Source organism: Scyliorhinus torazame, chromosome 25 (assembly GCF_047496885.1).
Source record: "Scyliorhinus torazame isolate Kashiwa2021f chromosome 25, sScyTor2.1, whole genome shotgun sequence".
In the NCBI taxonomy this organism is placed as follows: Eukaryota; Metazoa; Chordata; class Chondrichthyes; order Carcharhiniformes; family Scyliorhinidae; genus Scyliorhinus; species Scyliorhinus torazame.
The window spans coordinates 8,447,620-8,463,461 of NC_092731.1; the positions used below are offsets into that span (position 1 = coordinate 8,447,620).

Here is a 15,842-nt window from a genome sequence, read left to right on the forward strand (position 1 = left end):
CCCGAACAGTCGCCGGAATGTGGCGACTAGGGGCTTTTCACAGTAACTTCATTGAAGCCTACTCGTGACAATAAGCGATTTTCATTTCATTTCATCTCTCTGAATCGCAGAGTTCTGCAATCTCTCACCATTTAGATAATACATTTATGTTTTACTCTTGCTGCCAAAATGGACCATTTCACATTTGCCTATGATATCCCATTTTTCAGGTAGTTGCCCACTCACTGCCCTTTTGTACCCTCCTTATGAGCTCTTCACAAGTTTCCAACCTATCTTTGAGTCATCACCAAATTTCCCAATCATACCGTTGGTCCCTTCACCCAAATCATTTATTTTTTTAAAAAAAAATTTAGAGTACCCAATTCATTTTTTCCAATTAAGGGGCAATTTAGCGTGGCCAATCCACCCACCCTGCACAGCTTTTGGGTTGTGGGAGCGAAACCCACGCAAACACGGGGAGAATGTGCAAACTCCACACGGACAGTGATCCCGAGCCAGGATCGAACCTGGGACCTCGGCGCCATGAAGCAACAGTGCTAACCCACTGCGCCACCGTGCTGCCCATCCAAATCATTTATATAAATTGTAAAAGATTGAGGCCCCAACATTGTTCTCTCGTGACACACCACCCATTACACCCTGCCAGCCAGAAATGTGCGCGTCATGGCGACCCTCGGTGACCTGTTAACCAGTCAATCTTCAATCCATGCCAATCAGTTACCTCCTACACCTACAATACAAGTCCAGTACATCCACCCGTTTCCCTTTATCCACAGCACATGTGACTTCTTCAAAGAACTCCAATAAATTGGTTAAACACAATTTCCCTGTCACATGCTGACTGCTCCATTGCCTGAATTTTGCTAAGTGCCCTGCTAGAACATCTTTAAATAATAACTTCTAACATTTTCCCCATCAAGTGAGTCAAGTTAAGTTCAAAAGCGAGCGTGGAAACGAGCTTGTGTACGATGCATGCCGCAGTTGAATATCCATGCTCAAATTGGAGGAAACGACTCAGGTGAGATACCAAAGGATTCGGATCTCCTTACCAGAAACAACAGATCCAGGAAATACTCAGCAGGTCTGTGGTGAGAAAAAGTTAATGTTTCGGGTCGAGATGACCCGCCATCAGAATCCTTTAGATGAAAGGTCACCTTGACCTGAAACATTAACTGTTCTTTCCCTGTGCTGCCCGACTTGCTCAGCAATTCCAGTATTTCCTGTTTTTATTTCAGATTTCCAGCATCCACAGTATTTTGCTATCCTTACCTCATCCTCGTATGTTAGTATCTCTCAGAGAAAACAGGAGTAGAGAAAAAACACAGGTGAACTTCTGTAACGTGTTTCAAGGAATTACTGAAAGCGACTGAATTACCAACTACAGGCACGGTGGTTAGCACTGCTGCTTCAATTCCGACCTCGGATGACTTTATGTGTGAAGTCTGCACTTTCTCCCCGTGTCTGCGTGGGTTTCCTCCGGGTGCTCCGGTTTCCTCCCACAGTCCAAAGATGTGGTTAGGTGGATTGGTCACGCTAAATTTCCCCTTAGTGTCCAAAAGGTTAAGTGGGATAGGGTGGAGGTGTGGGCCTAGGTAAGGTGTTCTTTCGGGCATTGATGGGCAGAATGGCCTCCTTCTGCACAGTAGGGATCGATGGTTCTCTTAACTAGAGTGACACTGATGTTTCATTTCAACTGCCATTACAATATTTCCTCAATGCTGGAGACAGCAACACCTCCAAGTCACTTCACACAATTAGATTCATCAGCGTTCAAAGTATTCCACAAAATAGGAGAGATGATAAATTGAAAATGAAATGAAAATCGCTTATTGTCATGAGTAGGCCTCAATGAAGTTAGTGAAAAGCCCCTAGTCGCCACATTCCAGCGCCTGTTCAGGGAGGCTGGTACGGGAATCGAACCGTGCCGCACTACACCCCGTGTGCTTCACCCGATGTCTGTGTATTTGCATTGTGCATTTATCGGATGTCCTACGTTTCTTCATGCATGGAACAATCTGCCTGAACTGTACGCAGAATAATATTTTTTTAAAATAAATTTAGAGTACCCAATTCATTTTTTCCAATTAAGGGGCAATTTAGCGTGGCCAATCCACCTACCCTGCACATCTTTGGGTTGTGGGGGCGAAACCCACACAGACACGGGGAGAATGTGCAAACTCCACACAGACAGTGATCCAGAGCTGGGATCGAACCTGGGACCTCAGCGCCGTGAGGCAGCAATGCTGACCACTGTGCCACAGCGCTGCCCTCGCAGAACAATACTTTGCACTGTACCTTGGTACACACCAAATAAATCTAAATCCAAGGACAGTCACTGTCGCCATTCCAAACAAGACACAGAATCAAACTGGAGTGACATGGAGCTTGTGAAATACAGTAGGGAATGGATGAACACACACACCATGCAGAACAGTACAGGACAAAAGTGGACATCTAATTTGTGTAGGACACCAGTAAACAAAACGGATACCCAGTCAAGCACTTTGGACAGCCTAATAACTTGTATTTTTACAGTGCTATTAATTTAGATAAATGTCCTAATGGACTTCACTGAGACACAGGAGAAATGGATCATAGAATCCCAAAAGTACTGGAGGCCATTCGGCCCATTGAGTCTGCACCAGCCCTCCGAAAGAGCACTTTACCTAGGAACACTCCCCTGCCCTCTCCCCATACTTCTTAACCCCACCTAACCATTAGACACTAAGGGGCAATTTAGCATGGCCAATCCACCTAACCTGCGCATCTTTGGACTGTGGGAGGAAACCGGAGCACCCAGAGGAAACCCACGCAGACATGGGGAGAACGTGTAAACTCGCCCAAGGTCGGAATTGAACCCGGGTCCCTGGTGCTGTGAGGCAGCAGTGCTAACCACTGTGTCACCGTGCCGCCCTGCTAAAGATTGGGAGGATCAACTACTTTAGTCAGAAGTGAGTTTAAAAAGCAGGGTCTGCAAAAGGAGGGCGAAGGAACCTCGTAGCTTGGGGCTAAATGCTTGGCGACCAAAGTACAGGGGAAAGGAGTGAGGGGGATGGATGGGAGATCAAGTGTCAGAGGCATTGCGAGTTTGAAGGGTATAGGGCGGGGGTCGGAGGTGGTTACGGAGGTGCAGAGTAAACTGTATGTAATACGCACTTGAAGGCTTCAAACCTTGGTCTGCACTCATGTGGCAGGAATAGACCGGCACCATTAAAACAGCGTCAGTACACAGACGAATAATGGTTACCTAGTCACGGTAATGACAGGTGATTTCTCCCTCTCACCAGCAGCAGTCAACACAGTCAGGAAGGTCAGGAAGAGACATCCAAAATGTTAAATGATTACACATAGAGCAGAGTCAGGAACAGGAACAAAGTCTTGTCTGCACTGCAATGTACCAACTGTAATCCCCTGTACATTCATGCAACAGGCACCTTGCTCTTACAGTAAATGATAAATGTTATTATAGGGCAGGGATGCAGAGTAGGCTTTGGGGTGTTTGCTCCACATAGGGGAGGTCAATTCAACACTCAATCCTATTGCGTGTTGCGCTGAGTAAGATTAACACATGCTGAACTGCAGGCAGCTATGACTGAACCAACTTTGTTTACACCCCAGGGCAGTGTAACAAAATGCTTGTTTTTTTACAATATATTACCTATCCTCGAGCAGCATCTGTACAATACACAGTTGTGATCACCAGAAGAGCAAGGTCACCAGGGCAGCACGGTAGCACAGTGGTTAGCACTGTTGCTTCACAGCTCCAGGGTCCCAGGTTCAATTCCCGGCTTGGGTCACTGTCTGTGCGGAGTCTGCACGTTCTCCCCGTGTCTGCGTGGGTTTCCTCCGGGTGCTCCGGTTTCCTCCCACAGTCCAAAGATGTGCAGGTTAGGTGGATTGGCCGTGATAAATTGCCCTTAGGTAGGGCAGCACGGTGGCGCAGTGGCAGCACTGCAGTCTCATGGCGCCGAGATCCCAGCTCTGGGTCACTGTCCGTGTGGAGTTTGCACATTCTCCCAGTGTTTGCATGAGTTTCGCCCCCACAACCCAAAGATGTGCAAGGTAGGTGGATTGAACACGCTAAATTGCCCCTTAATTGGAAAAATGAATTGGGTACTCTAAATTTATAAAAATAAAAAATTGCTCTGCGTGGGGTTACTGGGTTATGGGGGGTGGGCTTAAGTGGGGTGCTTTTTCCAAGAGCCGGTGCAGACTCGACGGGCCAAATGGCCTCCTTCTGCACTGTAAATTCTATGATTCTACAAGGCCCGCAGAGGCTTTTCCCCCATAAATTTAGAATATCCAATTATTTTCTTTCCCAATTAAGGGGCAATTTAGCGTGGCCAATCCACCTTCTTTGCACATCTTTGGGTTGTGGGGGCGAAACCCACGCAGACACGGATAGAATGTGCAAACTCCACATGGACAGTGACCCGAGTCCGGGATCAAACCTGGGACCTTGGCGCCGTAGGCAGCAGTGCTAACCACTGTGCCACCGTGCTGCCCAGGTAGACCTCTTTTTAAATCCATTCACCTGACTGCTCTCTCACCCACCATTAAGATCCTATTCAAAAATAAAAGTTTCAATTGACATGTTTCTTTAAAAAAAAGTATTTAAAAATCTTTGCAACTCATTGTAAAACCACACCCTAAATTCAGGCTTTAGGTTGGAATTTCCCAAACAGGAATAACTTATTGACACAAGTAATAATTTTATAAAGTGTCTTTTTATAAATAAATTTAGAGTACCCAATTCATTTTGTTCCAATTAAGGGGCAATTTCGCGTGGCCAATCCACCTATCCTGCACATCTTTGGGTTGTGGGGGTGAGACCCACGCAGACACAGAGGAAATGTGCAAACTCCACACGGACAGTGACCCAGGGCCAAGAGCGAACCCGGGACTACAGCGCCATAGGCAGCAGTGCTAACCACTGCTCCACCGTGCTGCCCCCTATAAAGTGTCTTTTTTAAAATAAATTTAGAGGACCCAATTATTATTTTTTTCCAATTAAGGGGCAATTTAGCGTGGCCAATTCACCTACCCTGCACATCTTTGGGTTGTGGGGGTGAAACCCACGCAGACACGGGGAGAATGTGCAAGCTCCACACGGACAGTGACCCAGGGCCGGGAATCGAACCCAGGTCCTCAGCGCCGCAGTCCCAGTGCTATCCACTGCGCCACCGTGCTGCCCTTATAAAATGTGTCTTTAACATGACAAAACAGCCCAAGGTGCTTTACAGGAGCATCGCTTGACATTTGACACGAGGTCATATAAGGAAACGAGGGGACCAGTTACCCAATACGTGGTCAAAGATTTGAAGCATCATTGTGTAGGGAGGCAAGAGATGTAGAGGGGTGGGAGGAAATTCCAGATCTTGGGGTCCAGGCAGGCTTTAGGTTAGGTGAAAGGGACTTGGTGCGAGTTAGGACACAATAAAAAACAATACAAGACACAAAGGAACTCCATTTGAAACTATATTAACAAATTCCAAACACGGTCTTCTGATTTATCGGATCACTGCACTGTCCTTCAGTGTGACAAACACTGCATGGCGAGCAATGCACCTAAACCTTGGTTAAAACGCACAAGAGTATGCTGCACATCTCAATCCATAAATACATAGGCGGGGGGCGGAAAGGAGAACAGATACATGCAAGAGGAGAGGAGGGTCAAGAAACACAATGGAGAAAAGAAAAGGAAGTGTTGACAGGGGGAGATGGAGTAGAGTAGGAGGCTGGTATGGAGTACAAGACCCTTTGGGCTAAATGACCCGTTTCTGTGCTGTAAATTCTAGGCAATCGGAACACCATAGACTGGCCAACCTACTGAACACAATGGCCTGGTCAGAACTGCTGGCAATGCAAGCGCGATACACCACCTCTCAGAGCTTTCGAATATAAACACATCAAGAGTCAATCGCAATTCTATTGTACAGTATATCTGCCAAGTCAACAAGAGAAATATTAATACATCCCCACCCTCAGCAACTCATGGACTTCATCCAACCATTCTCATTGAGCAACAACATTCTGGAGGGTGAATGAGAGCCTGGGTTAATGGTTGATTGAAATAAATTATTTCATTAATAGGGTAATCAAGTAAACCAACATGCTGCAACATACAGTGCTTGAAGACTTGTCCTTTATACATTACTCCAATGTTTGTGCGCAGCCAGCTAGATTTGACGACAGCTCGAAGTTTTAAAGCTCCTGTTCTCTAAAATAAAACTGTTTTATCGAGAGGACTCTTTCTCTGTCTTCACAGATGCTGCCCGACTTACTGACCGGTTCCAGGGGTTTCCATTGCTTTGGATTTCCAGCGTCCCCAGTATTTTGCTCCTGCCTGCTGTTTTAGGGCTGGTTCTCTCAGTAAATCAGCACCAGCGCCTCAGTAAATTGTAGCTCCGAAGCTACAATGCTGCAGGGACATTTCTGAGTCGCAGAAACCTTGGGGGAGTCCGTGCATGTAGCAAAATTTCCATAATTTGTGGCCTGCACAGCGGGAGTGACTGAATGTATGAACAGAGAGGCATCATTACTTCCAGGGGGAACACTGCGTTACCAGGTTAAAAATAATCAACAGCACATTTTAAATTCAACAGAAGCTGAAACAATCAAGTCTTCCAAAAGAACGCATTTCCAGGGGCAGCACGGTGGCGCAGTGGATAGCACTGGGACTACGGCGCTGAGGACCTGGGTTCGAATCCCGGCCCTGGGTCACTGTCCGTGTGGCGTTTGCACATTCTCCCCGTGTCTGCTTGGGTTTCACCCCCACAACCCAAAGATGTGCAGGTTAGGTGGATTGGCCACGCTAAATTGCCCCTTAATTGGAAAAATAATAATAATTAGGTACTCTTAAATTTAAAAAAAAAAGAACGCATTTCCTACCAATAGATAGTTTGGTATTTAAACTAGAGGAGGGTGGCTGATATATGCGGAGTCTGCATGTTCTCCCCGTGTCTGCGAGGGTCTCCTCCCACAAGTCCCTAAAGACATGCTGTTAGGTGAATTGGACCTAACATTTTGAATTCTCTTTGTGTATCCGAACAGGCGCTGGAGTGTGGCGAATAGGGGAGTTTCACAAGAACTTCATTGCAGTGTTTTTTTTAAATAAATTCAGATTACCCAATTATTTTTTCCAATTAAGGGGCAATTTAGTATGCCCAATCCACCTACTCTGCACATTTTTGGGTTGTGGGGGCGAAACCCACGCAGACCCATTCAAACTCCACACGGACAGTGACCCAGAGCCGGGATCGAACCTGGGACCTCGGCGCCGTGAGACAGCTGTGCTAACCACTAGGCCACCGTGTTGCCCTTTCATTGCAGTGTTAATGTAAGCCTACTTGTGACAATAAAGATTATTTTTTTTTTTTTAAATGGAGTCCCTAGTGAATCGTTTAACAAGTGAACCAGATAGACAAGAAAATCCCAGGTTCCATCACCTGCCTGTAATGAGCTACCTTAGCTCAATCTGATGGCAGTAAAGAATCATGCTACTGGCTTAAGAGTTTGTCTCTTAAAATCAGCAAGTTCTTTTACCCTCGTGTCCCCCCCCCCCCGTCCCCCGTCCCCCCCACCCCCCATTCACACACACACACCACCCCTACAGCACACAAACCCCAACCCCACTAAAAGCTGAAAGTGTGCATTTATATACATTAGATTCAGAATGAGGTTTGACGCCTCCTACAGTCGAGCAGTTTTTAGCAGTTTCCTGGTCGGCCTCACTCGGTATCACACCAAGTCATCGACGGAAATGCGGCCAGAGTGAATTGGGGAAGACACCAGGTCAGAAATATGAAAGAAACACACGGACATTATTCTTGGCGATCAATACAAGTCAATGGGGAATCACCAGGGGGAGAGATGTCTTACGGTAAATTTACAAATCGAAGTAACTCATTAACGTACAAATAGGCCGAGGGCAGGAAAATGTTTTTCGAAGATGAGGTTTTGTTGGGGTAATTACAGAAAAATGATTCCCTCTGGAAAATGGGTCAATAACCAAGTGTCATGGATTCAAAATCATTGGCAAAAGATCTCAAGGGGAGGAGCGGAGAGTTGGTTTTACAAGCTCAGAGTTAGAACATAGAACATAGAACAATACAGCGCAGTACAGGCCCTTCAGCCCACAATGTTGCACCGAAACAAAAGCCATCTAACCTAGACTATGCCATTATCATCCATATGTTTATCCAATAAACTTTTAAATGCCCTCAATGTTGGCGAGTTCACTACTGTAGCAGGTAGGGCATTCCACGGCCTCACTACTCTTTGCGTAAAGAACCTACCTCTGACCACTGTCCTATATCTATTACCCCTCAGTTTAAAGCTATGTCCCCTCGTGCCAGCCACTTCCATCCGTGGGAGAAGGCTCTCACTGTCCACCCTATCCAACCCCCTGATCATTTTGTATGCCTCTATTAAGTCTCCTCTTAACCTTCTTCTCTCCAACGAAAACAACCTCAAGTCCATCAGCCTTTCCTCATAAGATTTTCCCTCCATACCAGGCAACATCCTGGTAAATCTCCTCTGCACCCGCTCCAAAGCCTCCACGTCCTTCCTATAATGCGGTGACCAGAACTGTACGCAATACTCCAAATGCGGCCGTACCAGAGTTCTGTACAGCTGCAACATGACCTCCTGACTCCGGAACTCAATCCCTCTACCAATAAAGGCCAACACTCCATAGGCCTTCTTCACAACCTATCAACCTGGGTGGCAACTTTCAGGGATCTATGTACATGGATACCTAGATCCCTCTGCTCATCCACACTTTCAAGAACTTTTCCATTAGCCAAATATTCCGCATTCCTGTTATTCCTTCCAAAGTGAATCACCTCACACTTCTCTACATTAAACTCCATTTGCCACCTCTCAGCCCAGCTCTGCAGCTTATCTATATCCCTCTGTAACCTGCTACATCCTTCCACACTATCGACAACACCACCGACTTTAGTATCGTCTGCAAATTTACTCACCCACCCTTCTGCGCCTTCCTCTAGGTCAATGATAAAAATGACAAACAGCAACGGCCCCAGAACAGATCCTTGTGGTACTCCACTTGTAACTGAACTCCATTCTGAATATTTCCCATCAACCACCACCCTCTGTCTTCTTTCAGCTAGCCAATTTCTGATCCACATCTCTAAATCACCCTCAATCCCCAGCCTCCGTATTTTCTGCAATAGCCTGCCATGGGGAACCTTATCAAACGCTTTGCTGAAATCCATATACACATCAACTGCTCTACCCTCGTCTACCTGTTCAGTCACCTTCTCAAAGAACTCGATAAGGTTTGTGAGGCATGACCTACCCTTCACAAAGCCATGCTGACTATCCCTGATCATATTATTCCTATCTAGATGATTATAAATCTTGTCTCTTATAATCCCCTCCAAGACTTTACCCACAACAGATGTGAGGCTCACCGGTCTATAGTTGCCGGGATTGTCTCTACTCCCCTTTTTGAACAAAGGGACCACATTTGCTAACCTCCAGTCCTCTGGCACTATTCCTGTAGCCAATGATGACATAAAAATCAAAGCCAAAGGCCCAGCAATCTCTTCCCTGGCCTCCCAGAGAATCCTAGGATAAATCCCATCAGGTCCCGGGGACTTATCTATTTTCAGCCTGTCCAGAATTGCCAACACCTCTTCCCTACGTACCTCAATGCCATCTATTCTATTAGCCTGGGGCTCAGCATTCTCCTCCACAACATTATCTTTTTCCTGAGTGAATACTGACGAAAAATATTCATTTAGTATCTCGCCTATCTCTTCAGACTCCACACACAACTTCCCATCCCTGTCCTTGACTGGTCCTACTCTTTCCCTAGTCATTCGCTTATTCCTGACATACCTATAGAAAGCTTTTGGGTTTTCCTTGATCCTACCTGCCAAATACTTCTCATGTCCCCTCCTTGCTCGTCTTAGCTCTCTCTTTAGATCCTTCCTCGCTACCTTGTAACTATCCATCGCCCCAACTGAAACTTCACACCTAATCTTCACATAGGCCTCCTTCTTCCTCTTAACAAGAGATTCCACTTCTTTGGTAAACCACGGTTCCCTCGCTCGACGCCTTCCTCCCTGCCTGACCGGTACATACTTATCAAGAACACGCAGTAGCTGATCCTTGAACAAGCTCCACTTATCCAGTGTGCCCAACACTTGCAGCCTACTTCTCCACCTTATCCCCCCCAAGTCACGTCTAATGGCATCATAATTGCCCTTCCCCCAGCTATAACTCTTGCCCTGCGGTGTATACTTATCCCTTTCCATCATTAACGTAAACGTCACCGAATTGTGGTCACTGTCCCCAAAGTGCTCTCCTACCTCCAAATCCAACACCTGGCCTGGTTCATTACCCAAAACCAAATTCAACGTGGCCTCGCCTCTTGTTGGCCTGTCAACATATTGTGTCAGGAAACCCTCCTGCACACATTGTACAAAAAATGACCCATCTAATGTACTCAAACTATATCTTTTCCAGTCAATATTTGGAAAGTTAAAGTCTCCCATAATAACTACCCTGTTACTTTCGCTCTTATCCAGGATCATCCTCGCCATCCTTTCCTCTACATCCCTAGAACTATTTGGAGGCCTATAGAAGACTCCCAACAGTGTGACCTCTCCTTTCATGTTTCTAACCTCAGCCCATACTACCTCGGAAGATGAGTTGTCAGAATCCAGAATGCTAAACAACGTTGCAGAAGCCAATTCCTTAAATGATTTTAAAATGGGGTTGAACAAGGCCGCAAAGAAAAAGCCAGGATATGGCACCAGGTACAACTCATCTTTCAAAGATCCATAAGGGACCGAACGATGGTATTGAGGCGTGCGTTTCTGATTCTACAGAGATTACAAGAGTGAGCAAGGCACAGATTGGTCATTTATAAAAGCTCTTAAGATGATTACAGAGGATAAAACCAAAGCTGGAGAAACACGCCATCTCAGAGGCAAGAAGAACATTCAAAAGAGTGTCAAAAAAACTCTCACATCCATCTGTCAGAGAAAGAAGGTTCCAAGTCTTATCCAAAGGATAGCACCTTCGGCAACACAACACTCGCTCAGCTAATTTTTAAAATCTTTATTATTGTCACAAGTAGGCTTACATTAACACCGCAATAAAGTTACTGTGAAAATCCCCTAGTCGCCACACTCCGGCGCCTGATCAGGTACTCAGAGGGAGAATTCAGAATGTCCAATTCTCCTAACAAGCACGACTTTCGGGACCTGTGGGAGGAAACCGGAGCGCCCGGAGGAAACACATACAGACACTGGGAGAAGGCACAGATTCCGCACAGACAGTGACCCAAGCAGGATTAATGACAGTTAACGATAACTGTCCAGACTACGCCACAGATGACACCAGTCTGCATCATTTAAACACAGATCATACAGTGCAGAAGGAGGCCATTCGGTCTATCGAGTCTGCACCAGCCTTTGGAAAGAGCACCATACTTAAGCCCACACCTCCACCCTGTCCCTGTAACCCCACCTATTTGGACACCAAGGGCAATTTAGCATGACCAATCCACCTAACCTGCACATCTTTGGACTGTGGGAGGAAACCGGAGCACCCGGAGGAAACCCAGACACGGGGAGGATGTGCAGACTCCGCACAGATAGTGACCCAAGCCGGGAATCGAAACTGGGACCAGAGCAGTGAAGCAACAGTGCTAACCACTGTGCTACAGTGCCGTATCGTACCGGGCTACTCGAGGAAACAAGATGCAAGGACAGCAACACATGCCGTGGAGGTGCCCAAATCAGCAAGAATATGAAATGTATCCAACCAAGGTTTGGTTTGTCCAATTCTCATGAGTCAAGAGGAGGTCCGTTATTCCATCAATATCTAACTACTTCACTCGAAAGCTTGCTGTTCCCCTGGCTTCTTGCTTACAGGGGGTCACTGAGCTGGAGACTGACAAATCTCTCTCACTCAGTCAGTGACTTAAGGCTCGATGGAAAACAGCCCAGAAAAATCATTTATTCACAAGAGGCTGAGCTGCCAGGAAAGGTTTAAAATCTAATCCCCGTGACTGGCCTTCTGCCAGGAACTATCCAGCAACCCCCTCTACCCCTCTGCCACAGTGTCGGAGATGTTAAACAGAGACCCGTCCTGCTCTCCCAGGTGGGTGTAAAAGATCCCATGCTACTACTCCGAAGAGCGGGGGCTGTTCTCGCCGGTGCCTTGGCCAAGATTTATCCGTCGGTTAACACAAACCTGGCTTATCAGGTCACTATCACAGTTCTGTTTGTGAGAGCTTGCCGTATGTAAAAGGGTGCCACATCTGCTACATTACAATTAATGTCCCTTTCTAAGCTGCATGGCTGTGCAACAACCTGAAGGCTCCTGCACAGATTGTGCACACGTTGGTCACCTAAGTTACTGGGTGTGTGTGGCCATGCCGAACAATTCTTTTTAAAAAAAGAATCAACAAAATGCACATTAAAACAAATCGCCCGCTTACTACGGCACGATAGTGGTTAGCACTGTTGCTTCACAGCACCAGAGTCCCAGGGTCGAATCCCGGCTTGGATCACTGACTGTGCGGAGTTTGCACGTTCTCCATGCGTCTGCGTGGGTTTCCTCCGGGTGCTCCGGTTTCCTCCCACAGGCCCCAAAAGACAGGTTTGATGGTGCTCTCTATGGTCAGATAGACCTTTGATCTTCTAGACTTGTACGCGAGGAGCAGCCACTTTACCGAGGCTGTATTGCTCTGCGGGCGTCTCCAATTATGAGGTTTCTGGGAAGATGAGGGGGAATCGCAGCCTCTGATGGTCAGGTTGTGCCAGCAACGATGCTGACGATGCACCTAAGGCTGAGCAAAGTTTGAGATTCAGGTTAAAACAATTCTTGGAGTAAAATGATGATCCAAGATGATGAGAACTTGCTTGTGTTACTTCCGCCATTGGACAGCGTGGTAGCACAGTGGTTAGCAGTGTCCTTCACAGCGCCAGGGATCCGGGTTCGATTCCCGGCTTGGGTCACTGTGTGTGCGGAGTCTTCACCTTCTCCCCGTGTCTCGTGGGTTTCCTCCGGGTGCTCCGGTTTCCTCCCACAAGTCCCGAAAGATGTGCTGTTAGGTGAATTGGACATTCTGAATTCTCCCTCCATGTACCCGAACAGGTGCCGGAATGTGGCGACTAGGGGCGTTTCACAGTAACGTCATTGCAGTGTTAATGCAAGCCTACTTGTGACAATAATAAAGATTATTATTACAAGAATAAAATGACAGGGTTTGCGGATGACAGCAGTAACTACATCTCAAAGGTCCGTCATTAGCTGCAAAGTGCTTGAAGGGTGTCCTGTGGTTGTGAACGGCGCTACAGAAATGCAAACAAATCTTTCTTCCTTTACAGACATCACACCACCAAGGAGAGTTATTGCTACCACAATGTGGCAGAGTTTAGAACAAGATAAAAACAAAAAGTGCTGGAAATACTCAGCATGTCGAGCATTATCTGTGGAGAGAGGCTCAGTTAAGGTTTCAGGTCAAGATGACCTTTCATCAGGGAAATGAAAGCCCATCTCGAGCTGAAACATTTACTTGGTTTCTCTCTCTCCCAGATGCTGCCCGACCTGCTGAGTGTTTCCAGCGTTTTTTTTCTATTTCAGACTTCCTGCGTCCACGGTATTTTGCTTCGTAATGGGGCAATTTACATTTTCAAACTATTACTCTCCTAAATATTGGAACCAATCTGACCACAGGAAGGTCCCACAAGCTACAAATTAGATCAATGACTACTCGATCGGTTTTGTTGCTGTTGACCGAGTTGCTGATTGATCAATATTGATCAAAAGGAGGTGATCCATTCTGTTCGAAAATATATTTCATGGCGAAGGGGTTGGAACTTTCAGCAAGTTCCACCTATTGTGGCACGGTACCACTGTGGTTGGCACTGTTGCTTCACAACGCTAGGGTCCCAGGTTTGATTTCCGCTAGGGTCACTGTCTGTGCAGAGGCTGCACGTTCTCCCCGTGTCTGCGTGGGTTTCCTCCGGGTGCTCCGGTTTCCTCCCACAAGTCCCGAAAAACGTGCTGGTTAGGTGAATTGTACATTCTGAATTCTCCCTCCGTGTATCCGAACAGGTGCCGGAATGTGGCGACTAGGGGATTTTCACAGTAACTTCATTGCAGTGTTAATGTAAGCCTACTTGTGACAATAATAAAGATTATTATTGGGTAATCTTTGTGGTAATATCTTCACATGTCAAGCTGATCTATTAAAAAGATTATTTACCATAAAAATAGCTCGCTGTTGAGCGAGTCAGGAAGCAGTGGTTCGGTGGGAACAGGCTCCAGTTTTTAAAAAGGTACAGACTGTGGGAGGAATGGAAGAGTGGAGCAGACAAGGAAATGAACTGTTTTGAAATTCAAAGAGCGGACATGTCAGAGTTGGAGAGAGGCCTTGGTTTCAAGGTAATGATCTTAGGAGGGGGAAGATTATATTGAATGGTACATCTGGAGGGATAGAAGAATTATTCTGAGTATTACCATGATGATCCTAATCAGAAAAGGGTAAACATTACATCCCTAAACACAAACCTAACATTTATCATGAGCTTCATCATTCCATTCTATTGTTTAGAGACTTTCATGAGGGGAGGAGAAAAGAGAACAATCTATGCGCAAATACCTGGTAAACAACATAGGGAAATAAACCCCTTGAGCAAATGAAGGAGGCACACAATTTGTTTATCTGTAGCGTTTCTATCAGAATGATTACACAATTGTCTCTCTTGGATTTCCCCCATTACTCCTCATTGCTCACCAACTCCGCACTTCCTTTCCATTCACTCCATCCCACACGCTTTTTCTCCCAAAGCCTCTATACGTTGGTAAACATTGCAACCAATTTGATCACAGGAAGGTCCCACAAGCTGAAAATGATATCAACTGCTACTGAATCGGTTTTGATGCTGTTGATTGAGTTGATTCTACGTGACTTGACTCTGCCTGCATACGCCTCACACCCGCTCGTTTCACCCAGTCACCCCCTCTCGTCGGCATTTTTCACTCCAGACATTTTTCCTTTGCTCAGTATTTGCCTTTAACCAAGGAACAGACGGCTGGGGTTCCAGAATGGCAGCACCGACTGGATTTTACAATGACTGAAGAGAGGTTTCAATGAAGAGTGATAATAACACCCAGGCAGTGGACAAGGATCCCAAGGCGACGACTGTACAAGGACAAATAGTTACCAAAGTGCCAGATCTGATAAGTGCAAGAAGCCACACAGACACACAGCACCACAGAGAGACACACAGCACCACAGACAGACACACAGCACCACAGACAGACACACAGCACCACAGACACACATTTTGCACAAGAGCTTGCAACATTTCTCAAGCTTTAGCAATTTTGGAACTGATAGATTTGGGTGGATTCCTTAATAAATTATTTTGATAATCAGAGTGTGGTGATGACAGGATTGGCCTTGGCTGTGTTATCTTCCACACTGAACAGCCACTTTTGGGGAGGGGGGGAGGGGGGGGGGGGAAGGAGAGTTTGCTAAACTGTAACCCTGCATAAATCAATGTCCTCAGGAGAAAGAGGCCAAAAAAAAAGGTGGGACAGAAAGTAATTAGTTCGGTCGAAAATACACACAATCCAGTTTTTGAAAAGCTCAATGTGACCAGGGAGAGAGAGAGAGGTAGAGAGAGAGAGTAGGTGTGTGACTGAATGAATAATACAAGTGTGTTTGTGAATGCGGCAAGCTCAAGTGTGCTCCGGTGTAGAGGGGGGTATGTCCCTGTGGAACTCCATTACAATGCCTCAACTGCTGATGAGTTTAAAGGGTTCGGTGAGCTCATATTTCATCCACT

At 46.3% G+C, this 15,842-nt stretch overlaps 1 protein-coding gene across 7 annotated transcripts in view; it reads right to left on the bottom strand.

Moving 5' to 3' along the window:
* Window positions 1-15,842, bottom strand: part of pak4 (p21 protein (Cdc42/Rac)-activated kinase 4) — a 164,899-nt gene that overhangs the window by 64,120 nt on the left and 84,937 nt on the right. The gene's annotated exons all lie outside the window — the stretch shown is intronic.